We start from the raw sequence: 27418 nt of genomic DNA, 5'->3' as shown, positions 1-27418 counted from the left end.
AAACCCAGGGCCTCATGCATGCAAGGCAAGCACTCTACCACTGAGTCACCTTCCCATCCCGTTTCATTGAGTTTTGACATGTGTATAAACCTAAGATGTCGGGGCTGGGAAGATGGCTCAGTGGTAGAGCGCTTGCCTTGCATGCCTGAGGCCCTGGGTTCGATTCCTCAGCACCACATAAGCAAAAAGAAAAAAGCCAGAAGTGGCGCTGTGGCTCAAGTGGTAGAGCGCTAGCCTTGAGCTGAAGAGCTGAGGGACAGTGCACAGGCCCAGAGTTCAGGCCCCACAACCGGACCCCCCCCCCAAAAAAAAAAAAAAGATTCCAAAGTAAACCTAAGATGTCAACACGCAAATGAAGAGAAAGAACATTTCATCTCATCTACAGTTTCTGGGTACCCATTTCCAACCATAACATCCAGGGCAACTACTCATCTTTTATTACTGTAAATTAGTTTTGACTGTTCTTGAACTTCATATGTAGGGATTTAGGATCTACTTCTATTAGTCTGACTTCTTTAACTAAACATGCCTTTTCTCCTTATACATATACTTAATACATATCAATTACCTTAATATATTATTATCTAAATTGTTAAATTAATTATATATAATTTATTTATACTTTATAAATATATAATTAATCTATCTCTCCCTATATATAATTTTATTTATTTTTTGCCAGACCTGGGGCTTGGTTATGTCCCTGAGCTCATTTCTTTTCTTTTCTTTATATTTTTTTGGGTCCGGTCATGGGGCCTGAACTCTGTGCCTGAGCGCTGTCCCTCAGCTCTTCAGCTCAAGGCTAGCACTCTACCACTTGAGCCACAGCGCCACTTCCACCTTTTTTTTCTTATGTGGTGCTGAGGAATCAAACCCAGGGCCTCGAGCATGCAAGGCAAGTGCTGTGCCACCTTCCCAGCCCCTGAGCTCATTTCTTGCTCAAGGCTAGTATTCTACCACTTGAGCCTCAACTCCACTTCCAGATTTTTTGTGAGTAATTGGAAATGAGTCTGATGGACTTTCCTGTTCCAGCTAGCTTTGAACCAAGATCCTCAGATCTCAGTTTCCTGAATAGCTACGATTATAGGTGTGAGCCACCAGCGCCTGGCCTGGCCTCTTGTACAAAGAGATTACCATTCAACATGCCAGTTTATAATTATGATGTGTCTCGGTCAATATCATCCCTTTTATTGTACTCTCCATCCCCTCAAATTTCCTAGTTCCATTTTGATAAATATACATTGAACACTATAATTGAATTCTCCTCCATCTTCCTCTTCCTCTCTTTCTCTCTTTCATGTGACCTGGTTTTATGAGGAAGGGAATAATAGCAGAGCACCCAAGCTCCTGGCCGGGTACTTCTAGTGGCAACATGACAGAGACCCAGTGAACACACCCAGCCCGCCTACCGTGAAGGTCCCTTTTTTAGGCCACAGAAAGAAATCTGGGTATACTGTTTATTCTTATCACATCACAAAAATAAAAAGCATGATCCTAGCAGAGCTGGTCAGACAGTGAAATGGTATTTGCACATACTTCTCTAACTCATATGACCTGAAGCTTCTGGCTGCTGCCAAGTCCCAGAATGTTTCTGAGGGGAGCATGTGCTATAATACAAGGAATAAGCACTTCCAATATAAGGAATACTGGCGGACAGACAAGAATAAATAAGAAGGGAGATCCTAGATCTACTAACCCCTACACTTATGGCTTATCAGAGAGTTAATATCTATGCAGGATATGTACATCTAGATAGGAATGGTGGGACAGCCCAGGGAAGACCCTCAGCAAGTGGAAGCCAGGGGAAGACAGGCCGAGGGACATAGGGGGTTCATGGTGCGTAGTAGGTAAAAGGGGAAGTCTGGACACCTCAAACCCTCAGGGCCACAGCTCATACAATTTGGGTCAAAGAGATAGCCAGGCCTTTATGGTCATCAAAGCGATCCATGGTCTTGAGGCTGAGTATCATGTGCAGGCCGTAGGTAAAGATGAGCACCATGATGAGAGAGGTGAGCAGCCCCATCCAGATGGCCGGGGAGAAGAAGCCGGCACAGTCGCTGGCATAGGAGAACCGTTGGCCTGTCACATTAAAAGCCTGGATCTGGAAGTCCTTTAGAGTCACCTGCCAGAGGGAGGGCTCCTTGGCCGCCACCAGGAGGCTGCCATACTTCCGGAGACTGCTGACATAGCCACAGTGGAAAGAGTAGAGGCTGGGCCCTGTGACCTGGGAAGCGTTGAAGTGGGTGACAGAGTCGTTGGTGTGGATTTCCAGGCGCTCCATGGCAAACCAGCGGCGGGCAGACACTGGGTAGAAGCGGTTGGTCAGGATGAACTTGAATGTCACCGTGGTACCAAAGAGCTGATGGTAGGTCAGGGAGAGACCAGCAATGGAGGCGTTCCAGAAGGAGCCCGTCAGGTTGAGCTTCTGCACCCCAAAGGTGAACGCGGTCAGGTCTTCCCAGTGGTCCTTGTAGGCCACAGAGAAGTTCTGGGCCCAGAACAGGATGCGCGGGACCGTGTCGTTGAAAGTCACCGGAGGATGGATCACCACCGGCTCCGCAGGCTGCGTCTGAAGCAGCTGGCGACCGAAGCCACCAGCCAGCACGGCTCCGTCGGGGGTCACCCCGGAGGGGCGGACTGCGGTGAGGATGGCGGTGTAAGGGACATCTTCAGATCGGAGCGCGGCCAGCACCCGCCCGATGGCCTCATCACTGCCCCTGAGGGCGTCCCTGGGCGCCAGGGGACGGGCGCCGGCCGGCCGGGGCAGGCGGAGGAGCAGCAGGGCAGGGCGGCTGGCATTGCGCTTCAGCCCCCGGAGGGCGTCCGGGCCCAGGGGCAGGGGCCTGACCCCCAGCTTCTCCCGCAGGTGGGCGGTGAGCGCGCTGACGGCGGAGCACTCAACCGCGGGGAGGACCAGGGAGGCCGGGGCGAGCGCCAAGGCCCGCTGCAGATGGGCGAACGCGTCCCCGTGAGCCGTGAAGTCCTCCAGGCTCAGCCGATCCCGCAGGAACAGCAGCACGGTGCGGGGCCCCCGCTCCAGGGCCGGGGCCAGGAAGGCGGGCAGCTGGGTGCGGCTGGCGACGTGGCCCTCGTGCGTGCGGGCTGCGGGGGCCCAGCGGGCGCCATCGCTGGACCACAGCACCAGCGGCACGTGGGGCGCCGCCCGCACCGACCCCGCCGCCGCCAGCAACAGCGGCAGCCACGGCATCCGCCAGATCACCGGGGCCCACCACGGCCTCGTCCGCGGGCGCACCCCCGCCGCCACCGCCGCCACTGCCATGACAGCTCAAGGCTTCGCACGGCCCCCCCAAATCACGCGACAACGCCTAGTCTCCCGACTGCTGTCACGTGATCCCCATCACATGACTCATGTCGCGTGACCCCGTGTCATTTGACTGCGCGCCACGTGACTCCTGTCACCTGATGCCCTTGTATCACGTGACCCCTCGTCACATGACCCTGGTCCCATGACTCCTATCATGTTACCCCTCCCCCCATCATGCGACAACCGTCTAATGGTTCCTTTCACGGGTGTTCTCTCATCATGTGACCTCCGCATCACAGTGATCCGTCACATGACTCCTGCCTGGTGATTCCCTCTGTGTCAGGAGCTATTGACATAGTGAAGAAATTCAATGAACAGGTGTTCTAAACTGTTACCGAGAAGCCGACAGGTACAGTGTACAGTCTGTCCGCAAGGAAGCACTTGTCAATGCCTATTAAAGATAAGCCATTATCATAGCAGAAAACCAGCACTGCAAGAAATTCCAAAAGAAGAAAAATGAAAAAGAAGAAGTGTAAGGGATGGTAGGAAATCTCCAGTGAGACCATGTTCACCTCATTAAAGAAGGAGTCTGCGGAAGGCCTTGACAGCTCTAGGTAGGCAACGACCTTGACTTAACCTTGCTAGGGAACAGGAAGCTGCTATGGGTATTTCAAGAGGTTCTAGGCAGTGGTGTTTAGACAGACCTTCTCTCCCTTATCAAAATTACTAGGATCCAACTGGTTTAGCACAGATGCAATTACCTCAGCCAGACTGTCATATCCCACCCCTGGGAGTTGTGCCTAAACAGTCTCACATGACAGGGTTATGTGACACCCCCCCCCACATGATTCCCTAGTCATGGGACCCCTGACCACGGACCCCAGGTCATGTGATCCCTATGTCATGTGACTCATTACCTGACCCCACATGTCATGTGACCCCCCAGTTGTGTGACTGCAGGTCACACGACCCCCGAGTGATGTGATCAATGATCACGTGACTTGGGGTTCACATGACTTGGGGGGTCATATGACATTGGGGGTCATGTGATGGGGTTGTGACTTGGGAGTCACATGTCCTGGGGTCCTGTGACGGGGGTTCACGTGGCATGGGTCATGTGACAGGGGTCACATGACATGGGGCCTGGGTCATGTGATCTTGGGTCACATGATCCCAGATCTCGTGACCCTCATTCACTCAAGACTATTATACCAATTTTATGTCACTGTTGTTAATTTGGTAATTTTTTTTTGCCTCCCATCATCAATATTTATTGAGCATTTACAGTGTACTAGGCACAATAGAACAGATAGAAAACATTGTCCCTGCTCTGGAGGAGCTTACATTCTAAAAGAAAAAAAATACACCTCTTTTAAAATGGCATTTTTGTTTGGTATTTTCTGTAAAGTACTGAGGGAATATTGTGTAGGGTGAGCTTTGGGTTTAACTTAGCCCCATCATTATTTAGAGAAGAAAGATTTAAAGGCAAACAATGACAGACCATTCGGGATAGAGTTTATAGGATATACACAATCTCATCAACTAAGGAGAGATGTGCTGCAGAAGAGGATGAGGGAAATAGTTTGTGGGATGCAAGCAAAGGAGGCAAGGCATCTTAGACATTGAGTGGAGCCAGAAAGATCATGCGGCCTTTTCCCAAGTACACAGCCACCAAGGAGGAATGGTTGGTGACAAGACAGAAAGCTAAAAAAAGGAAGGTAAGTAAGCCTGTGCACCTGACAAACAGAATGACCAAAATCAAAGGCAAGCTGTATCAAGAAATTCTCAAAAACCAAGTGATTTGGAAACACAGAATTTACAGTTAATGCTACCCCAATGTCATGATGGGCCAAGAACATTGTGGCTTCCTAAGTTGATCTTGGGTCACATGATCCCAGATCTCGTGACCCTCATTCACTCAAGAATATTACACCAATTTTATGTCACTGTTGTTAATTTAGTAATTTATACTAATCTAAATACATGCATGTCATGCAAGGAACTTGGTTACAATGTTTTTTTGTTAGGTAAATTCAATCGGCAGAGGGGAAAGGGAGAGCAGTACATGGTATTCAGACAAGGGAAAGGTTCATATTGGAGCTGCAGGCTGCCTTTGGTCAAGTTGGAAGCCCAAGCAGCAGGGGGTGGGTGGAGAGAAAAGGTCAAACCACAGCTGGGCAGAGACTTATCAAGACCAGGGACAGAAGAAGGTGTGGCCACTCTGGATTCGGATGTGACCTCAGTTGCAGGGAGGTAACTGCCTCCAGTTGTGCCAGTTACCTAGGTGACACAGGTGTGTGTGTGGGGGAGACTTAACCAAGAGGAGGAAGGAGGCTGCTCCACCTTCCCAGGGCGGACCTTACACTTACCAGCTAGCCCAACCGCTCTAAAGTTGTTACCCAGAGCACAGGCAACATTTCTGCCCAGACCATAAACCTCTGATCTCAGCCTCCTGAGTAGCTAGGATTACAGGCATGAGCCACCCGCACCTAGCACATCCTTCAAAATGATTGTAACCAGTTGTTTGGGCTGAGCAGAGGACTAGGGATCAAGAGATCCACCTTGCTTGCTCTGGGTAGCAGACTTACCTGTCAACCTGAAACCAGGTTTTTAGGCCCCAGGCTCCAAATCCAGGAGTCCCAAGTTAGATCTGGCCACTCGTCCCCATGTGCCAAATAAAGAGAAATGGTGAAGGATAAAAGAAAGATTTATTCCATGGCAGCCATGGGAAGACCGCAATTCAGTACCTCTTCAGCCAGCTTCCCAGGTCCAGACATTGGCTTGAGGTTAAATGGGGAGAACTGGGGTGGGGGGTGGGGGTGGCAAATAGGGAGGAAGAGATGCACAGTTAAGGCAGTCACAGTGCTGTAGGGGAACTCTGTCCTGAGAAACGGGAACCCAGTCGTGAGTTACAGAGAAGCCACATTTTGAGAGGTCGAATTGGGAGTCTTTATTAGAAAGCCGGCAACTGCAGGTGGAATCCTGTCCAAGAGACCTGCTGTCCCTCAAGTGATCTGGGGTCACCTGACAGGAGGGATCACGTGATAGTGGGTCACGTGATATGGGAGCATGTGACAGGGCGCGATAGGGAGTGGCCCACGGGAAGCCTTGAGCTGTCCAGGCGGCCTTGTTGGTGGCGGCGTGGATGTGGCCGCGGACGTGGCCCTGGTGGGCCCTGGTGATCTAGCGGATGCCAGGGCTGCCAGCTGGTGCTGGAGTGGCGGGGTTGGCACCCCAGGCGCCACCCACACTGAGGTTCAGCGATGTCGCCCCCTGGGCCCCGCAGCCCGCCCGCAGGAGGCCCACCTCCCCAGCTCGCTCCTGCGGGACCGGCTCACGGGGACGCGTTCGCCCATCTGCAGCGGGCCTTGGCGCTCGCCCCGGCCTCCCTGGTCCTCCCCGCGGTTGAGTGCTCCGCCGTCAGCGCGCTCACCGCCCACCTGCGGGAGAAGCTGGGGGTCAGGCCCCTGGCCCTGGGCCCGGACGCCCTCCGGGGGCTGAAGCGCAATGCCAGCCGCCCTGCCCTGCTGCTCCTCCGCCTGCCCCGGCCGGCCGGCGCCCGTCCCCTGGCGCCCAGGGACGCCCTCCGGGGCAGTGATGAGGCCATCGGGCGGGTGCTGGCCGCGCTCCGATCTGAAGATGTCCCTTACACCGCCGTCCTCACCGCAGTCCGCCCCTCCGGGGTGACCCCCGACGGAGCCGTGCTGGCTGGTGGCTTCGGTCGCCAGCTGCTTCAGACGCAGCCTGCGGAGCCGGTGGTGATCCATCCTCCGGTGACTTTCAACGACACGGTCCCGCGCATCCTGTTCTGGGCCCAGAACTTCTCTGTGGCCTACAAGGACCACTGGGAAGACCTGACCGCGTTCACCTTTGGGGTGCAGAAGCTCAACCTGACGGGCTCCTTCTGGAACGCCTCCATTGCTGGTCTCTCCCTGACCTACCATCAGCTCTTCGGTACCACGGTGACATTCAAGTTCATCCTGACCAACCGCTTCTACCCAGTGTCTGCCCGCCGCTGGTTTGCCATGGAGCGCCTGGAAATCCACACCAACGACTCTGTCACCCACTTCAACGCTTCCCAGGTCACAGGGCCCAGCCTCTACTCTTTCCACTGTGGCTATGTCAGCAGTCTCCGGAAGTATGGCAGCCTCCTGGTGGCGGCCAAGGAGCCCTCCCTCTGGCAGGTGACTCTAAAGGACTTCCAGATCCAGGCTTTTAATGTGACAGGCCAACGGTTCTCCTATGCCAGCGACTGTGCCGGCTTCTTCTCCGCGGCCATCTGGATGGGGCTGCTCACCTCTCTCATCATGGTGCTCATCTTTACCTACGGCCTGCACATGATACTCAGCCTCAAGACCATGGATCGCTTTGATGACCATAAAGGCCTGGCTATCTCTTTGACCCAAATTGTATGAGCTGTGGCACTGGGGGGTTGAGGTGTCCAGACTGTCATTGTCACACCTTGTGGCTTCCCCTTTTCCTACTACATACCATGAATCTCCTATGGCCCTTCGCCCGTCTTGCCCTGACCTCCACTTGCTGAGGACATTCTTCCAACAGCCTTTTGCTATTGGCCATTCTTCCCTACCCCAGGCATGTCTTGTGTGTGTGTGTGTGTGTGTGTGTGTGCTGGGGCTTGAACTCACGGCCAGAGCACTATTGCTTAGCTTTTTGTTGCTCCAGGCTAGTGCTCTATCACTTGATCCAGTTTTACTTCCAGGTTTTTTATATCTGGTGAATTGGAGATAACAGTATCTTGGACTTTGAACCAGGATCCTCAACTCTTAGCCTCCTGAGTAGCTAGGATTACAGGCATGAGCCACTAGAGTCTCTGTATGTGATTACTTCTGCCTTATTTCTGTGTTAGGCTCACTTCTTGAAAACCTGATCTCTTTTATCTCAGAAGCTTTTATGAAGTAGGCCTGGCTGGAGACATTTTTTCTTCCCTAGGACCCACAACACGTAGTTGCTAAGTGTCAACACACTGAAACAAGTTTGCATTAGACTTAGCTCTTATACCATTCTTTTGCCATCCTTAAGGCAGAAACTGTACTCAGCCCTGCCCTTGGCACAATGCACTTGGCTCAATATTATTCAAGCAAGGCAACTAGAAAAGAATCCCAATTTAGAAAGAGAGGGCATAGGTATCCCTAAAACAATACAGTTAAATAAAATGGAGATCATTTTCCTCGAGATCTGCCCTAGGTAGGCCTCTGCCAGGCAGGTGTAGGCCTGTTAGCAAAAGGTGTGGCTAAAATCCACCTACTCAAACAAAATAAATCCCTACCGCCTCTCATCACCTGCAATGAGGAAATTCTGAATGACTCTTTCCTGGGCACCCACTGAGTCAGAGGTTCCCACCTGGCCAGGCAAGTAGTGGGTGTGAGCAGGGATGACTGTTCAATGGGCCTCAGCATCCCAGTACCGGGCATTTATCCATCACTAATGCGAGTCTCCAGGCGTAGAGTCCTGGGACTGTTCACAAGGCTTTTGTACACAAGCTCCAACAGGAGCAGACCCGGTGAGTGGACTAGAAATGGCACTGTTCCATGGAGCAGCCTCAAAAGGGTCCCTCCATTCTGGCACTGTAAGAGTTGGCCTTCAAGCTGGGTGCTAGTGGCTCATACCTGTAATCCTACCTGTGAAGGAGGCTGAGATCTGAGGATTGCCGTTCAAAATCAACCCAGACAGGGAAGTCTGAGAGACTCTTATCTCCAATTAACCACCAGAAAACTGGAAGTGGTGCTGAGGCACAAAGTGGTAGATTGCTAGCCTTGAGTGAAAATGCTCAGGGACTGCACCCAATGCCCCAAGTTCAAGCCCCATGAATGACCCCATCACCCCCCCCCCAAAAAAAAGAGTTGGCCTTTAAGATGGGAAAGTGGTAAGAAAGGAAGTAGAACTTCAGTGTTCTGCCTGCATTAGCATTAGCATGGAGATGTCGATCACCAGTCAGGACAATCGGGAGTGGGCTAGAGTAGGTTTCAGAGCTATTCTAGAAATGGGAGAGCCAGGCTCATGTCTGTAATCCTAGCTACTCAGGAGACTGAGATCTGAGGCTTATGGTTTGAAGCAAGCAGAAAAGTCCTCATAAGACCCTTATCGCCTATAAACTACTCAAAAAAGCCAGAGGTGGTGCTGTGGTTTAAGTGGTAGAAGGCTAGCTTTGAGCACAAAGAGACTCACGGAGAATGCCTCAGGACAAGCAAAAAAAAAAAAAAAAAAAAGGAATTAACTGATGATGTCACCCTGGCAAGCATAGAGGAAGAGGAAATGGACTGAGGATGAAGTTTGAACAATTAAGTAATAACGTAGAAGAAATGATTCCTACAAGAGGCCAGGAAAGCAGAGTTAGAGAGGATAAGAAGGGTCAGAGAGGAGGGTTACTGTGGAAACTAAGAGAGTTGAGACTTCAGAAAGACAGAGAGACAGAGGTCAGCCCTGATCGGCGACAACAGTTTCTAATGTGCAATAAGAATAATGGATTTAGCTGGGCCTGGTGGCTCACACCTATAATCCTAGCTGCTCAGGATCCTAGCAACTTAGGAGGATAAGATCTGAAGATAGAGGTCCAATCAACCTGGACAGGAAAGCATGAGTCTCTTATTTCCAATTAACCACCAAGAAGCCAGAAGTAGAGGTATGGTTCAAGTGGTAGAGTTCCAGTGAAAAAGCTCAAGGATAGCATCCAGACCCTGAGTTCAACCCCTAGTACCAGCAAAAATCATTCCTGTTGCCCAACTATGAGAAGAGCAGTTAGCAGACAGCTTCCATCCATCTGCTTCTTCATTGTCCCCTGGCTGTAGTGCTGTCCAGACGGCCTTTCTCTGGGAATTCCCTTGTGAGGACTGACTGAGCAGGGCCCGTTCAACTGGATTTGCTCTGCTGCTTCGAGCTCCCTACAGAGGGATGGGAGGTGTGGCTGCCCCCCCCCCCCCCAAGCTCATCTTCTCCCTCTGCCTGGTCCTGCTTCTTCATTCTTACTTCTCAGGTCTTGATTTCCATCCAGCATTTTGCATTTCCAATTCTACCCCAGACTCTGCTTCAGAGCCTAGGCTTTTCAAAAATTTGATTGTGGGTTCTTATAGGCTGGGAATATGGCTTAGTGGTAGAGTGCTTGCCTTGCATGCATGAAGCCCTGGGTTCGATTCCTCAGTACCACATAAACAGAAAAGGCTGCAAGTGGCGCTGCGGCCTAAGTGGTAGAGTGCTAGCCTTGAGCAAATGAAGCTCAGGGACAGTGCCTAGGCCCAGAGTCCAAGCCCAGACTGCCAAAAAAAAAAAGTTTGATTTTACAGAGCCTTGATGACTCAACACTAATCCTTGCTACTCCTCAGGCTGAGATCTGAGGTTCATGATTGGCAACCAGCCCAGACATAAAGTCCATAAAACTTTTATCTCCAATTAACCACCAAAAAGCCAGAAGTGGAGCTATGATTCAAATGGGAGAGCCCTAGCTCTTAAAAATAAAAAAGGTAAACAACAGTAAAAAAAAAAAAAAAAAGTTAAGGCACAATGCCCAGGCCCTGAGTTCAAGCTGAGTTCATCCCCAATACCCATCCCCTAAAAAAACCCCAAAACCCAAAACAACAGTCCTTCCTTCCTTCTTTCCTTTCTTCCTTCTTTTCTTCCTCTCTCTTTCTGTCTCTCCCTCCCTCTCCCCACCCTTTCCTTCTTTCTTTTTCCTTTCTCTTTTCTCACTAGGAAGGAGCCAATAGAGAGGAATGTTGAAGTTACAGGAACAGTAATTAATGGAAGGAGGTCTTGGGGAGGAAGAGGAAGAGGACAAGGAAGATGGACTTTAAGGCCTAGGAAAATCGACAGGCCTAGAACATAAAAAGATACAGCATTAGTGGCTTATTCGAATAATCCTATTACTCAAGAGGCTGAGGTCTGAAAATCAAGATTTTAAACAAGCCCAGGCAGACAAATCCAAAAGGCTCTTACTTCCAATTAAACACCAAAGAGACAGAAGCAGAGCTGTGGGTCAAGTGGTAAATCACCAGCCTTGAGCAAAAAAGCCAAGCTAGATGTGAGGACCTGACTTCAAGCCTCAGTACTGGCACAGGAGGCGGAAGGAGAGCGTGGAGCCCGGAATAAATGAAAGACTTGCTCACTCCTGTTAGAATCTTTTTGGTAGTTGGGTGCCAGTGGCTCATGCCTGTAATCCTAGCTACTCAGGAGGCTGAGATCTGAGGATTGCGGTTCGATGCCAGCCTGGGCAGAAAAGTCCTCGTGAGACTCTTATCTCTAAAAAAGCTTAAAGTGGCACTGTGGCTCAAGTGGTAGAGCACTAGCCTTGAGCACAAAGAGGCTCAGGGAAAGTGCCCAGGTCCAGAGTTCAAGCCCCAGGACTGGCAAACAAAAAACAATAAAACAAAAAATAACTTTTTGGTTTGTTAAAATGTATTTTGTGTACTGATTCTGGAACCTAGTGGGTTTGCTATGTGCTTGCTATGTGGATGACTGTCATCCACATAGATGCTGTCCACGCCCTGTATAAAGTGAAAAAAGACATGATAAAAATACTGAACAGGAAAAGATTGAGGAAGGAACCTGTCAGAAGCTAGGGAATCTGTCATTTACCAGTTCCAATATTTCTAGCATAATGTATTTCATTTAATTCTCCATTTTCCCCAGGAAGATGTAAGCTGGGGTCATGGAAGGCTGTAGTAAAAGGCAGACCCTTGGGTCTAACCCACCACGTGTTCAACCTACCCAGTGATCCTGCCAAGAGCACATCAAGTGATGCGCCCTGTCCTTACTGAGCTTCCAGCGCCCTCTGGTGGTCATACTCTCAGTTTTTGTTTTTGTTTCTTTAGAGACAAGATTATGGCTAGGTAGCTCAGACTAGCAACAAGAAAACTTGCAATCCTCTTGTCTATGAGTCTGAGTGCAGAGATTACAGGTGTATACCACCATACCTGGCCACACTTAGTTCTTTCATAGGGTTCACAGAACACCTTTTTTTTTGTATTAAAGGTTTTTTGTTGTTATTTTTCCTTTTTTTTTTTTTTTTTGGCCAATAATCATTGTCCATGTCACTGATCTGTGATTTCCATCTGTTTTCCAGTCTTTCCACCCCTCTGCCTCTCAATGGCCCCATGAAGGTTGTTGGTGACTTAGTGATAATCTTCATTAATTTGGATTTGGGTACTCTAGCAATATGAGCACATTTAGGGCAGCTATGGTGTTATTTACATTCTTTCTTTGGGTGTTGAGGGAGTCCCATTATCACTTAGCAAAAGCCATCTGCCCTTCTCTTCTCTAGTCAAATGCGATGCTAGCTACCAGGGAAGCTGGAGGAGCTCTCAGGCCTGCCTGTCTGTCATCTGGAAACATGATGCCATTGGCCAGGAGGTGGGCTCTTCCTTGGTTGTCCTTTTCTCCCTTTTTCATCATAGTTTCATTCCTAAAAAACTATACTTCCTTCCTCCTCCAGGCACCAGAAAGTTCATGCCTTGGCACTCTGTTTATAGCCTGTGCTCTATGTTAATGAGAAATGGGGCAGGACATAAAGAAGAACGAGAATTACTCCGAAAAGGACACATTTACACTTTCTGCTATGGCCAAGGCCTTTGCTCAAGCCTAGTGACGGTGATTGTGATTTATTCCGGCCACTAGATGGCAGAAGTAAGTTTTTAAAGATAGCTAATGGGGGGGGGGGGGGCGTTGGGAAAGTGGGAAGAAGACAAAGCTAGACAAAGCATGCTGAAAATGTCCCCAAGAAAGCATGTTCCAAGAGTCTGTTCTAAATGCAGATAGATATTTCTGAGTGGTTTTCTGGCCATCACAGTAGGGAGAGGATGAAGGTTCAAAATGGTTTTCTGGATCTTAACATTTTAAAGACTTTTCGGCTTGTGTGTAAAAAGTCTTCTGGGAGTAAAGGAGAAGTGAGGTTATCTCTGATTTTGTTGTTGTTGTTGTTGTTTGGTGCTAGGGTATGAACCCAGGCTTTTGTGTTTCCTAAGCAGCTATCACTTAAGTTCTACCACTTGAATCACCTCACCCTAGTCTTTGAATATTAGTTTGTTTGTTATTTAAAATAGGATCTTATTTTTATACCCAGACTGGAATGGACTATGATCCTATTTGTGCTTACCATGAAGCTCGGACAACAGATGGGTACCGCCACAACCAGCTTTATTGAGGTCAGGATCGGGGGTCTCACTTACTTTTTGCCTAGACTGGCCTTTAACTGTGATCCTCTTGATATCAGATCCCAGAGTATCTAGGATTATAGGGTGAGCCATCATGCTTGACTTTTTTTTTTTCTTGCCAGTTCTGGGGCTTGAACTCAGGGCCTGGACACTGAGCTTCTTTTGCTCAAGGCTAGCGTTTTACCCCTTGAGCCACAGTGCCACTTCTGGCCTTTTCTGCTTATGTGGTGCTGAGGAATCGAACCCAGGGCTTCATGCATGAAAGGCAAGCACTCTACCACTAAGCCACATTCCCAGCCTGATGCTTGGTTTTTCAATTGTATGGGATCTTTTTGCTGAACTAGATAGGAATTGTGGGTAGGTGAGAAGCTTATCCTCCAGGAAAAACTGGATTCCTGAGTACTCAAGACTAAGAGGCTAATGCAGTAAATCCAGGAGCTTATAGCGTCAAACCCTAAGAACTGGTGACTTGTTACTCTGGGCTAAAAACATAAAACTTAAAAAAAAAATCAACCATTCATCAGGGCGCTGGCAGATCACACCTGCAATGGGGGGGAGCGGGGAATTCTGTTCCATTATTTTGTGATGCGATGTTTCAGCCTTTTTTGTTTGTTTGTCTTGGTGGTGGTGGGCCTTGTACTTGCTATGTAGTTGCTCTACCACTTAAGCCATGCCTCCAGCCCTTCTGCCTGGTTTTTATTTCATAATCTCTTATTTTGAAACATTTTTATAGCTAGTTATTTCTTTAAGGTAACTGGAGTTCTCTCTCTCTCTTCTTCTCCTTCTCTTTCTCTCTCTTTCTTTCCCCCTTTCATTTCTCTCTCCTTTTTTCTCTCCTCCCCACCCCCTCTTCTGTGTGTCAGTCCTAAGGCTTGAACCCAGGTCCTAAATTCTGTCTCAACTTTTCCCCTCTTGGCAGGGACTCTACAACTCTACAACTCTTTCTTTTTACCTGGTGTGCATCTGTCTCTCTCCTGCTGCTCTTGGCTGCTCTTCTCCTGTGTTAGTTTTTGTATCTGCTGGAGTTTCTCTTTCCAGGTTCATATCCAATTTTTGTTTCTCCATCTGTGTTCTCGCCCCTTCCTGTCTACTACTGGGCAGTTGCTCTGCCCAGGGTCAATGAGGTCTTAGATAGCCAGGGCTCCTGCCCCTGGCTGATCTTAAGGATGAATTAGAGGCGCCCCCTCGTGGTGGGAGACAGAGTCAAGTCCAGATGCAATTCTTGTTAACTATGCATGGGCTTCCAAAGGCCACAGTCCCAAGCAGTAGGCCAAGTTATTTCCATCCTTCTCTTTTTACTTCTTCTTCCTCTCTCTCCTGCTTTTCTTCCTTTTCCTCTCCTCCTTCTAATCCTTCTGAAGGAGGCCTAGGAAGATCCTCCTATTTCATCCTACTGAATGTTGGAGTTTGAACCCAGGGCCTCATGATTGCTAGACAGTGCTTTGCCACTAAGCCATATCCCAGCCTTTTTTGCTTTAGTTATATTTCAAATAGCTTCTCAAGTTTTTGCCTAGGCTAGCCCAGGCTATGATCTTCCTATTTATACCTCCTGCATGGCTGGGATGAAAGGAGGGCATAAGCAATACACGCAATCTTGCTAACTTTTTGCCCGAGCTGGCCTCAAGCCTCAGTTCTCCCAATCTCTGCCTCCTAAAATAAAGTGACAGGCATGAGCCGCCACAAGTGGCCTTTCGTCTTCTTTCTTAAAAGAGGGGAAGAGTGGGAGAGAGGCAGATCCTAGTCCCTGCTTTTTTTGTTTTGTTCTGTTTGTTGAGATAGGGTTTCATTAGGAAGCCTAGCCTTGCATCATACTTGGGATCCTAGCCTCCTGAAGGCTGGTGTTACAGGCATACACCATCATACCCACTGTTTAGACCCCTGTTTGTTTCCACCAGTCCTGGGGCTTGAACTCAGGGCCTGGCACTGTCCTTGCGCTTCTTTTTTTTTTTTTTTTCTCAATGCTAGTACTCTGCCATGTGAGCCACAGCACCACTTTTGGCTTTTTCTATTTATGTAGTACCGAGGAATCTAACCTAGGGCTTCATGCATGCTAGGCAAGCACTCTCCCACTAAGCCACATTCCCAGCCCCTAGATCGCTGGTTTTTGAGCAGTGAACATGAGCTAATTAGTTCTTAACCTCTGTAGACAATTTAACTTTTTTTCTATCACTCAACAGGACTTGAACTCCCTTGATTATTTTCAGTCTAAACCCAACAGGCCTCAGGTTCAGCCTTGTTGTTGTTTTGCATTTTGATTCTTTTTTTTTTTTTTTAGTACTTATTTTTTTTGGGGGGGGTCGGTTGTGGGGCTTGAACTCTGGGCCTGGGCACTGTTCCTCAGCTCTTCAGCTCAAGGCTAGCACTCTACCACTTGAGCTACAGCGCCACTTCCGGTTTTCTGGTGGTTTATTGGAGATAAGAGTTTGACAAACTTTCCTGCCTGGGCCGGCTTTGAACCTCGATCCTCAGATCTCAGCCTCCTGAGTAGCTAGGATTACAGGCGTGAGACACTGGCACCCAGTTTGATTCTATTTTGTTGAGAATGGCTCTTTTATTTTCTGTAATATTGTGTCTCTCATTGCTCTATATTGGAAACCCATGAACTAGGTATTCTATTTCACTGGTGTAGTGTCTATTTTTAAAAATAATTTTGTGTCACTCTTAGTGTGTGACACAGAGCAGTATCTATTTTTGTGTGTGTGTGTGTGTCGGTCGTGGGGCTTGAACTCTGGGCCTGGGCACAGTCCCTCAGCTCTTCAGCTCAAGGCAAGCGCTCTACCACTTGAGCTACAGCGCCACTTCCGGTTTTCTGGTGGTATATTGGAGATAGGAGTCTCACGGTCTCTCCTGCCCGGGCTGGCTTTGAACCGCGATCCTCAGATCTCAGCCTCCTGAGTAGCTAGGATTACAGGTGTGAGCCACCAGCGCCCGGCCTAGCAGTATCTATTTTTTGAGACTACCTTAGTTATTAATTGCCAAAATTTGAATTCATATGTGGAGCTGATAGTTAACAAATTAATTATTGGCACTGTAAAGAGGTCTTATTATGGAATTATTATTGGCAATTAGACATTTTTAATATTACATCTATTTTTGCACACTTCTTTGGGAGCTAGGCAAATATCTATTTTTGTACAGGCATTTAACTACTGTAGTTGTTTTTTGTTTTTTGGCTTTTTTATTGTTGTTGTTGGTTGTGGGGCTTGAACTCAGGGCCTGGGTGCTGTCCCTCAGTTCTTCAGCTCAAGGTTAGTGCTCTACCACTTGAGCCACAGCACCACTTCCAGTTTTCTGAGTGGTTTATTGGAGATAAGAGTTTCATGGAGGGCTGGGAAGGTGGCTCAGGGGTAGAGTGCTTGCCTTGCATGCTCGAGGCCCTGGGTTCAATTCCTCAGCACCACATAAGCAAAAAGAAAAAAGCCGGAAGTGGCGCTGTGGCTCAAGTGGTAGGGCACTAGCCTTGAGCTGAAGAGCTGAGGGACAGCGCCCAGGCCCAGAGTTCAGGCCCCACGACCGGACCCAAAAAAAAGAGTTTCATGGACTTTCCTGCCCAGGCTGGCTTTGAATCAAGATCCTCAGATCTCAGCCTCCTGAGTAGCTAGGATTATAGGTGTGAGCCACTGGCGCCCAGCTCTGTTGTAGCTTTACACTGTGTATTTGGTGAGCATGGTAACAACGTTCCAATCATCTTCCTGAGAGGAACCCTGCTTGGGAGCTCCATGCTAGCACTTTATTGGAATCTTAAGCTACCGTAGATCCAGCATCAAGCCCTTGATGGTCATCTAGAAGCTTCCTGTGCGATGGGATCCCTTCCTCCTCTAGATAACCATGATGTACATGGAGTCCAGAATGTACCCAGGGCAGTGTGCAGCTGTGGACTCAGAGAGCCCAGGGAACACATTGTCCAGTGCTTCAAACCCACCTTCCCCATTGACCCGGGAGGCACAGCCCCATCTAGATGCCCTTCTTCTGCTGAACCCAGGTATTTCTCAGGGGCACAGGTGGTTTGTGTAGAAAATGGTGCCTCCTTTGCAAAATACAGTGGCTGCCTGAAGCTAGGAGAGGACCGGACCCTGCTGCGTATTATGTACTTTGGGGGGCTTGAACTCAGGAAATTATTCTCTTGTTTGGACTGGGGACTGGCTTTGAACCTTGATTCTCAGATCTCAGCCTCCTGAGTAGCTAGGGTTACAGGCATGAGTCTCCGGCACCCGACCTATGGCCCTATTTAAGGGATAATGTCAGGCTCTTGCTTCTTCTCTCCCATTTCTGGGATAATCTATCTGACCCTCCAGATATGTGTGTGTGTGTATGTGTGTGTGTGTGTGTGTGTGTGTGTGTGTGTGTGTGTGTGTGTGTGTATGCATATGTGTGCTGGTACTGGGGCTTGAACTCAGGGCCTGGACACTGTCCCTGAGCTACTTTTGCTCAAGGCTAGGGCTCTACCACTTGAGCCACAGCACCACTTCCTGTTTTTTCTGCTTATGTGGTGCCGAGGAATCCAACCCGGGGCCTCATGCATGCAAGGCAAGTACTGGATCACTGAGCCACCTTCCCAGCCCCACTGTGAGACTCTTATTTCCAATTAAGCACCAAAAAAGCCAGAGGTAGATCTGTTGCTCATGTGGTAGAGTGCTAGCCTTGAGCAAACAAAACAAACAAACAAAAGCAAACCAAAGCCCAGGCACTGTGTTCAAGCCCCAACACCAGCACACACACACCACTGTTGATTGTTGATTTCTGGGATTTTCCATTTAGTACTTTGGGGCAGCAGTTGACCATGAATATCTGAAAAATATGGAAATGAAAAGTGTCGATAGGGGGAATCACTGGGAGCAGAACTAGGTTATGAGTTCTTGGCTATGAATTCAGCAGCCGGAGCAGCCCTCAGTGGCCCTGGCTCCCTTGTACAGGGTGTGGCCTGTGGTTTAGGGCCAGTGGGGCTGAGCATGGGTGTGGACGGCTTGCCCTGGTGCCAGATGCACTGGGCAACCCTCATGGCCAGACTGTCTCCTGGAGTGCCTGTGTAAGTTTGTCCCAGAATCCAGTTCTTCCTGGAACTGGGTGTCATTTCAGGACAGTGAATGCCAGGAGCATAACTTGGCCCTGAAGCAGAGGAAAACCTTCCAATCCTGCATGAGATAGCAGATTGTTTGACTTGGGCGCTGTGGCTTGAGCTTGCACTTGCAGCAGCATCGGGAGTTTCTGGAGTCTCCACCAGGGGGCGCCCTTTCCACATTTTTAAGATAGTCTCTATTGCACTTCCCAGAGTGTGTGTGTGGTGCATTTCTGACTTTTCTATGATTACAGTACAGAATCATGACTCAACTTTCCTAATTGATGTATTCAGCTTAATCTGCTGCTGTGGCTCAGGTTCTGTCATGCTTCAAATGCTCTGCCAGCATTGGATGACTGTAGTTATGTAATGTTGCAGCAACCATGGGACTGTGGGGCTGAGGAGAATGGAGAGGGGTACTAGGGGCCTTTCATTCTCCAAATGCCACTCAGTCTGCTGCTTCCTCTGGCTACCAAGGTCATGAGATTGTCCTGAAGCTCTAGACACCCAGGCAGTGGGAGGAGAGGAGCGTGGGAGGGGAACAGCGCTGCCTGGGTTGTCTGGGTTCACTCCCAGCCCTCCAATAGGAACCAGCAGCAGCATGCACCACTCTGGCTATCAACAAATTCCCTTCCTGCCTGTGTCAGGTACCATGGAAACCAAGGGTGGGGCTGCAGGTTTCTCTTGGTTGACGGTCAGCCTCCCAAGGCGGGGCTGAGCACAAGGTAGCTCTATCTGAAGGGAGGACAGAGCTGACCCAGCCGCTGCTTTGCCTGAGAGGCAGGGACAGAGGAAAAGGGTTTGCTGAGGGCTGCATGGAGGCCGGGCAGGGTGAGGCAGGTGCCAGGGGGTACAGTCCGGCTTGAATACCACACACAGCACAGAGGCAGGCCAGATTTGGGAGGGGGGGGGGGAGTGAAGCATGGGAAATAGAAGCTGGGAATTCAGATAAAAATTGTACTCATGATTCGCTTGATTGAAAGCTGTACCTTTCACACTCTAAGTTTCAGCCTATAGTTTAAAAAAAAAAAGGTTGGGCACTGGAGCTCACACACACCTATCATCCTAACGACTCAGGAGGCTGAGATCTGAGAATTGTGGTTCAAAGCCAGCCCAGGCAGAAAAGTCCAGAGACTCTTATTTCTAATTACCCAGTAAAATGCCAGAAGGGAAACTGTGACTCTAGTGCTAAAGTACTACTACATCCTGGCCCAGAGTTCAAGCCCTACTACTGCCACCAAAAAAAAAAAAAAAAAAAGCTGCACGAATTCTCTCTGAACTTGCCCGCTTACCCAAGTGATTACTGTACTCTGGGAATGGATGTGTGTGTGTGTGTGTGTGTGTGTGTGTGTGTGTGTGTGTGTATGTGTGTGTGTGTGTGTGTGTGTGTATGTGTATGAGTTGTGGGGCTTGAACTGTGGGCCTGAGCTCTGTCCCTGTGCTCTTCAGCTCAAGGTGAAGGCTCTACCGCTTGAGCCACAGCGCCACTTCTGGTTTTCTAGTGGTTTATTAGAGATAAGCATTTCATGGGCTTTCCTGCCTGGGCTGGTTTTGAACTGTGGCCCTCAGGCTTCCAGTCTCCTGAGTAGCTAGGATTACAGGCATGAGCCTCTGGTGCCTGGTTAAATCTCTTTTTAAAAGGCTTATCTGGGAAAAAGAAATATTTGGTAAAATGACTCCTGTGATTGCACAAGTATTTGCAAAGAAGACAAAGTAATCATCTTAAGGAAAGATTCTTGGCTTTAAACGAAGCATCTGGTAAAACTCATCCTGTGTTTAAAGAGACACTCTAGGAAAACAGACATCTATACTCGATGACCTAAATTTAATAAACCATCTGGTTGGAGCTATGGGGTGATAATATTTGAAATATTGATTTTATTTCCATCACTATCTCTCCCTCCTCCTCTCCTTATCCCTACAACATTCAGCATAAAGCACACCAGAGCAACATTTCTCCATCTCTGGTTTCAAACAAGAAGTCTCACAGGAAATAAAAGGGTTCATGGCATGGGCCAAGTATTTAGGAACAGTGTCTCTCCAACTCCAGCAGAAAGGATTCCCTTGGGCTGGAGATACCATAACCACATGGACGTTTGTGGGTGATAGGAGAGCACTGAGCCTCAGGGAGATGGCCTGAGTTTGTGGGGTCAGATAGAGCTCTGTCTTGCTCCTTTGTCTTGCTCAGTGGGGGCCCTCAGTGCTGTCCTCAACTTCGATTCTCTGTTCTTATTTCTCCAAGGAGTGGTATGTGGAATTTCTTTTTTGTGCCTCTCCTGGGGCTTGAACTCAAGGCTTAGGCTCTGTTCCTGAGCTTTTTTCTATTCAAGGCTAACACTTTACCATCTGAGCCACAGCTCTACTTGCAGCTTTTCTGGTATATTTGTAGGGATAAGAGTCTCACAGTCTTTCCTGCCTGGGTTGGCTTTGAACTGAGATCCTCAGATCTCAGCCTTCTGAGTAGCTAGGATTACAGGTGTCAGTCACTGCTGCCAATGATAGTATGGAATTTGTTCTTCTTTTGTGCTGGTACTGCGGCTTGAACTCAGGGCCAAGTCTTCTCACTTAGCTTTTATGCTCAAGGTTGGTACTCTACCACTTGAGCCACAATTCTACTTCTGGCTTCTTGATGGCTAACTGAAGATATGAATCTTCTAGACTTTCCTGCCCATCTGTTGTTTTTTTTTGGGGGGGGGTGGGGGTCCAGTCGTGGGCCTGAACTCTGGGCCTGGGCACTGTCCCTCAGCTCTTCAGCTCAAGGCTAGTGCTCTACCACTTGAGCCACAGTGCTACTTTCGGCTTTTTTTTTTTCTGCTTATGTGGTGCTGAGGAATCGAACCCAGGACCTCATGCATGTAAGGCAAGAGCTCTAACACTGAGCCATCCCAGCCCCAGGGCTGGCTTTGAATCTCAATTCTCAGATCTCAGCTTTCTGAGTAGCTAGAATTTCAGGCATTTATCACTGATGCCCACCGACAAGTATTCTTTTGTGTTTACTTTAATTTAAAAATATTTTACAAACTTTGGATTTGAAGTTGAAGTATTAAAAGAAAGTTGAAGTATTAAAAGAAAATTAAGTTGAACATGAGTTCAGAGCCAGCCTGGAGACCTTGATGCCCTATCTCAAAACAAAATACAAGGACTGGAGGGCATGGCTTAAGAGGGAGTATAAGCTCTCAGGATAAATTTCCAGTATAGGAATTTATTTATTTATTTTTATCAGTCGTGGAGCTCGAACTCTGGGCCTGGGTGCTGTCCCTGAGCCCTGAGCTCTTCAGCTTAAGGCTAGTGCTCTACCACTTGAGCTACAACACCACTTCCAGTTTTCTGGTGGTTTATTGGAGATAAGAGTTTCACAGACATTCCTGCCCTGGCTGGCTTTGAACTGCAATCCTCTGATGTCAGCCTCCTGAGTAGCTAGTATTACAGGCGTGATCCACTGGCACCCAGCTGGAATTTTTTAAATGTATTTTAAAAAATTTTAAAACAAGGTGTGGTTGTGCGTGCCTGTAATCTTCATACATCCTCTGGACCCATCATCCTAGTACATGCTTTTCCACTCTCAGGGTTGCCACATAGACTAAGATGGCTTCAGGAACTCCATCCAGTCCAGGGACTGGAGACATGGCTGTTTGTAGAACGCTAGCCATTGAGCACAAGTGGCAGGTACTGAGTTTAAATCCCAGTCTTAGACCTTAAAAAAAAAAAAGGAAAAGGAACTCAAACCCATTCAGAGTCTATGGTGGTCTAGTTGTCAAGATCCTGGTGTCGGGCTGGGAAGGTGGCTCAGTGGTAGAGCGCTTGCCTTGCATGCATGAGGCCCTGGGTTCAATTCCTCAGCACCACATAAGCAAAAAAGAAAAAACCGGAAGTGGCGCTGTGGCTCAAGTGGTAGAGCGCTAGCCTTGAGCTGAAGAGCTGAGGAACAGCGCCCAGGCCCAGAGTTCAGGCACCACAACCGGACCCAAAAAAAAAAAAAAAAAAAGATCCTGGTGTCTTTTGAAGGCTCAGGCAACTCTACTTCTCCACATGTTGGCACAAGGATACTTGGAGTCCAGGCCCAGGGCACACCTTCCCAGAGTTCTTGAGGGAAATGTTCTCTGAAATCTTGCCTTCCTTTCAGGTTCCCCAGATTGTAAAGCTGGAGTGAGTCTCAGCCCTAGAGGGATCTACCCACCTCATCTGCTTTCTAGGCCTGGAACTCTTCCTCCTTGACTGTCCTCAAAGACTCCTGGCTCTGAAGACACTCCCTACCACCCCTGCCACTCCAGGAGCTCCTGATTCCAGCAGACAAATGACAGCTGGGAGATTCCAAGTTCAAGCAGGGGGAGTCCGAAGTCCTTTCTCTTGGCCTGGAGTGGGGTGGGGGTGGGAGCTGGGGGTGGGTGGAGTAAGGAACAGGTGCAGAGGAAGAGGAAGTGGCAAGACACAGATTAGTCTAACAATCAATTATCTTGCCATACTTTCTCATAATGAGTTTATATTCTCCCCCACAAAGAAAAGTACCTTTTGCAGGTGGAGTTGGCAAGGGGCGGTCACTGTGTCAGGAGGGCTGGGCAGAGGCCAGGAGCATCAGGAGACTGTGGGAGGTCTGATCTTATTCATACTTGTGGCACACAGGGAGTATAGGACTGAGGAACGATTCTGAAATTTGGGTTCTTTAAGCCGCCCCATCGGACAGCCAGGTATTAGTGGCTTATGCCTATGTCTAGAATCCTTGCTATTCAGGGGGCTGAGAGGATCAGGGTTCAAAAAGCCCAGCCTAGGGAGATAAATCCCTAAGGAGAAAAAGCCAAGAGACTCTTCAATTAACCAGCAAGAAACCTGAAACTGGAGGCTGGGAATGTGGCTGAGTGGTAGAGTGCTTGCCTAGCATGCATGAAGCCCTGGGTTCAATTCCTCAGTACCACATACACAGAAAAGGCCAGAAGTGGTGCTGTGACTCAAGTGGTAGAGCACTAGCCTTGAGCAAAAGAAGCTCAGAGATAGTGCTCACACTCTGAGTTCAAGCCCCAGGACTGCGCCCCCCCACCCCCCCAAAAAAAAGCTAAACAAGAGAGCTAGACCCTGAGGCTCCAGTACCAGACCACATGCATACGTGCGGAAGTACACAATAAGTTCTCTTGTGAGCATTGAACTGGAAATGTACTGGAGACAGGGCAGAGGCAGAAAGTAGAGCAACTGGGGTGTAAGAATATGGGAGCTGAGTGAGATCTATCCTAAGAAAAGACAACTTTGTGCTTGCCTAGCAAGAACAAGGCCCTGAGTTCAAATCCCAGCACCACAAGAGGTAATAAAGGCTGCCTTTGCAGCAGTTTATTTTCTAGTGCTGGGCTTGTAGCCAGAGCTGTTTGCGCTTTCCTAACATCTTGGAGACATCTGCCATGGAGAAAGCTCCTCCTGCAGGCATCGGAGACTGCCTGAGAACTCACTCACCCTGGCCTGGCACCACCCCTAGGAGGGCAGGCTCCACCTGGGAGGACCCACGCCTGGGACCACACTCTCCATTGAGATGATTCTGGGGCATACTGGTGGCTTTCCCCTGCTCCTGACATGCTTAGCTTGTACGGAATGCAGCGCACTCCTCCGGGCAGCTGGAGAGGAGACATTCCCTCCCCGGAATGCAGAGAATCTGGGGTGCTGAGGAGAGAGCGGAGAGGAGAAAGTCAGTATCAATGTCATTTGGAGCTGTGGGCCAGGACCTGGACAGGTTCCATCTGTGAAGAAATAGGCAAAGGGGCATTGGGGAGGGGTGGATGCTCCACTTCCTGAAGGTTCCATGAGACACTAACTAGCATGACATGGACACTGCATCCCAGAAGACAGCATGGGGCAAAATAGTGCTAAAGCCATGTTCCCTGGATGGGATGTGCGGCTGGGCCTGTTCAGGACATTGAGGGCTACCTGAGGGGCTCCAGGGTTGCTTTCCCTTCCTAAGCCCCTCCTGTAGGCAAGGATATCACTTTCTTTACTTTCTTTACCTTCTTCTCCCTCCTTCACCTTTCCCTCCTCTTCCTCTTTTTTTTTTTTTTTTTTTTTGCCAGTCCTGGGGCTTGAACTCAGGGCCTGAGCACTGTCCCTAATGCTTCTTTTTGCTCAAGACTAGCACTCTACCAATTGAGCCACAGTGCCACTTCTGGCTTTTTCTCTTTTGTGGTGCTGAGGACTCGAACCCAGGGCTTTGTGCATGCTAGGTAAGCTCTCTACCACTAAGCCACATTCCCAGCCCTCCCTCCTTCTTACCTTTCTGTTTTCATTAGCTTACATCAGTTACACAGAGGGAGATTTCACGGTTATATTTCTATACGTGTTTAAAATATATTTCAGTCAGCAGGGTCCCAGTGACTCACAGCTGTAATCCTAGCTTACTCAAGAGGCTGAGATCTGAGGGTCTTGGTTTGAAGACAGCTTGGGCAGAAAAGTCCATAAAACCCTTATCTTCCATGAACTTCCAAAAAGTCAGAAGCTGAACTGTGGCTTAAATGGTAGAGTGTGAGCCTTGAGCACAAAGACAGGGGCAGTGTGCAGGTCCCAAGTTCAAGCCCTAGCACAAAAATATCAAAATAAATAAAATACATTGGATTCAGTCTCACCTCCTCTATCACTTTCCTTCTTATCCTTCCAGGGAGATTGAGGGAGAGCATTCCTGAGCTCAAGGCATTCCAGCCTCACTTCCTCCCTCCACTGCCATCTCCTGTGCTTTCTACCTGCAGAGTCTGGGGTGTGGAATGGATGGGCAGTGTTCACCAGGCGCTAGCCTTGAGCTGAAGAGCTGAGGGACGGTGCCATGCGTGGCTTCTCCCACATCTACATCAAGAACATCTTCCAGGCACCTCTGATTTGTGATCTTTTGCAGCTGTTGTTCAAACTGTTGATTTGTAACTTGAGACTATAAATGTTGATTATAAGAAACATTTGTTGGTATTTTTGTTTTGGTCATTTATGAGGGTTGAACCCAAGTTCAAACTGGGGTGCTGTCCCTGAGCTCTTTTTCTCAAGGCTAGTGCTCTACCACTTTGAGCCACGTGTTCTGGCTTTCTGGCTTTTCTGGTGGTTAATTGGAGATTAGAGTCTCACCAGATTTTCCTGCCTGGGCTGGCTTTGAAACATGATCCTCAGATCTCAGCCTCCTGGCTTAGTTTTTTTTTTTTTTTTTTTTAATAAAATGATGTTTGAGCCAGGAACAGAAGGAATAAAAACTAGGAATAGAAGCCAGGTGTGGTGGTACAATTCTATTCCTCAATTTTTATTCCTGGCTATTCCTTGCTCTATCACTAAACTATATCCCCAGCCTAGTCCTGGGTCATGTGTGTGCACGCGCGCTGGTACCGGGACTTGAACTGAGGACCTGTGTTCTCAAGACTTTTTCCACTTAAGTCTGGCCCTCTACCACTTGAACCATACCTTCCAGCTTTTTGGTGGTTCCTTGGAGATGAGAGTCTCATATGCTTTTTTGGGGGTGCCTGGTCTGGCTTCAAACTGTGATCCTCAGATCCCCAGCCTCCTGAATAGGAGGTTACAAGTATGAATAATTGGTTCTTGCCTGGCCCTGAGTCATTTAAGACAGGATCTCACTATGTAGCGCAAACTGGCCTAGAATTTTCCATGCCTCTGCATCCTGGATTATGGTATTACATATATATGCCACCATGGATGTAATTTATTAGTGCTTATTCATTGTATAAATGAATGGATTTCATTGTGACATTTTCAAATATGCATATAATATAGTTTGAGCATATGTGCCCCATGGGTTGTTATGCTTTTAATATTTCATATTAAATTTTACCTTCTGGATTGAGGCTCTGGAAATCTTACAGTGCCTTTTAGAATCTTCCTAAAGCCAATATGTTTCCAGAAAACCGTCTACAACTAACCTCTCAGAAGAAAGGCATACTTTAAAAAAAAAAAATCTTTGTCCATTATCAAAGGAGATCTCTAAGTTCCAAGTAGACCTGAACACTAACACCCACAAATCAACTCCGATGAAATCATTATACCATAAACAATCATTGCTTATTAAGTGCTTTCTCTGCACTAAGCAGGACTAAGATAAGTATTATTTTATGTAAGCCTTAAAGTTACCCTTAACTTCTCATAGAAAGTACAGTGGCGTGAAAAATGATGAGTAAACAATGACTTAAATAAAAGCCCCGTAATAAAGACAACTTCTTACATCTGTTTAGAAAAATCTGCTTATGATGGTAACTTTCAAACATACACAAAAGCCATGGGAAGCGTATTAAGAACCTTTCTGAATCCATCACAAATTTTATCATGCCTAAGAGCTGGCTATATTCAATCTGCCCCTAGCACTTTTCTTTTTAGAGCTTTTTAAAGCAAATTCCAGGCATTTTATTCCATTTCATCCATAAATTCTTCAGCATTACATCTAGTACTTGCTGATGTTATAAGCTAACAACATAATATAAAGTTCACTTCACTGTAGGAGATACTATAAAATTTTAAAACCAAATATCATGCATCAGTGGCTAATGCTTGTAATCCTAGCTACATAGGAGGCTGAGAGCTGAGAAGCCAGCCCTAGCAAACAAATCTGAGGGAATCTTAACTAGCAAAGGGTCTGGGAATGTGGCGCAGTGGTAGAGTGCTTGCCTGATATGCATGAAGCCTGGGTTTAATTCTTCTATCCTTAGTACCACATAAACAGAAAAACCTGGAAGTGTCACTGTGGCTCAAGTGGTAGAGTGCTAGCCTTGAGCAAAAGAAGCTCAGGACAGTGCCCAGACCCTGAGTTCAAGCCTCCTAATGGGTGCAAAAACAATGCAAAACAACAACAAAAAACCACCACAATACAAACTAGCAATAAAAACAGAAGTGATGGGCTGGGAAGGTGGGTCAGTGGTAGAGTGCTTGCTTTGCATGCATGAGGCCCTAGGTTTGATTCCTCAGCACCATATAAGCAAATAAAACCAG

At 48.1% G+C, this 27418-nt stretch overlaps 2 pseudogenes; one reads left to right on the top strand and one right to left on the bottom strand.

Annotated features, from left to right (window-relative positions):
* Positions 1–1443: 1443 nt before the first annotated feature.
* Positions 1444–3280, bottom strand: LOC138827928 (V-type proton ATPase subunit S1 pseudogene; annotated as a pseudogene).
* A 3248-nt stretch (positions 3281–6528) lies between these two features.
* LOC138827926 (V-type proton ATPase subunit S1 pseudogene) lies at positions 6529–25329 on the top strand (annotated as a pseudogene).
* The last annotated feature ends 2089 nt before the right edge of the window (positions 25330–27418 follow it).

The sequence above is a fragment of the Dipodomys merriami genome, unplaced genomic scaffold, assembly GCF_024711535.1.
Source record: "Dipodomys merriami isolate MVZ:Mamm:240054 unplaced genomic scaffold, mDipMer1.0.p SCAF_16, whole genome shotgun sequence".
NCBI lineage: Eukaryota > Metazoa > Chordata > Mammalia > Rodentia > Heteromyidae > Dipodomys > Dipodomys merriami.
Note: the sequence above shows the minus strand (reverse complement) of the source record. Positions and strands in the feature narration are given on the sequence as shown.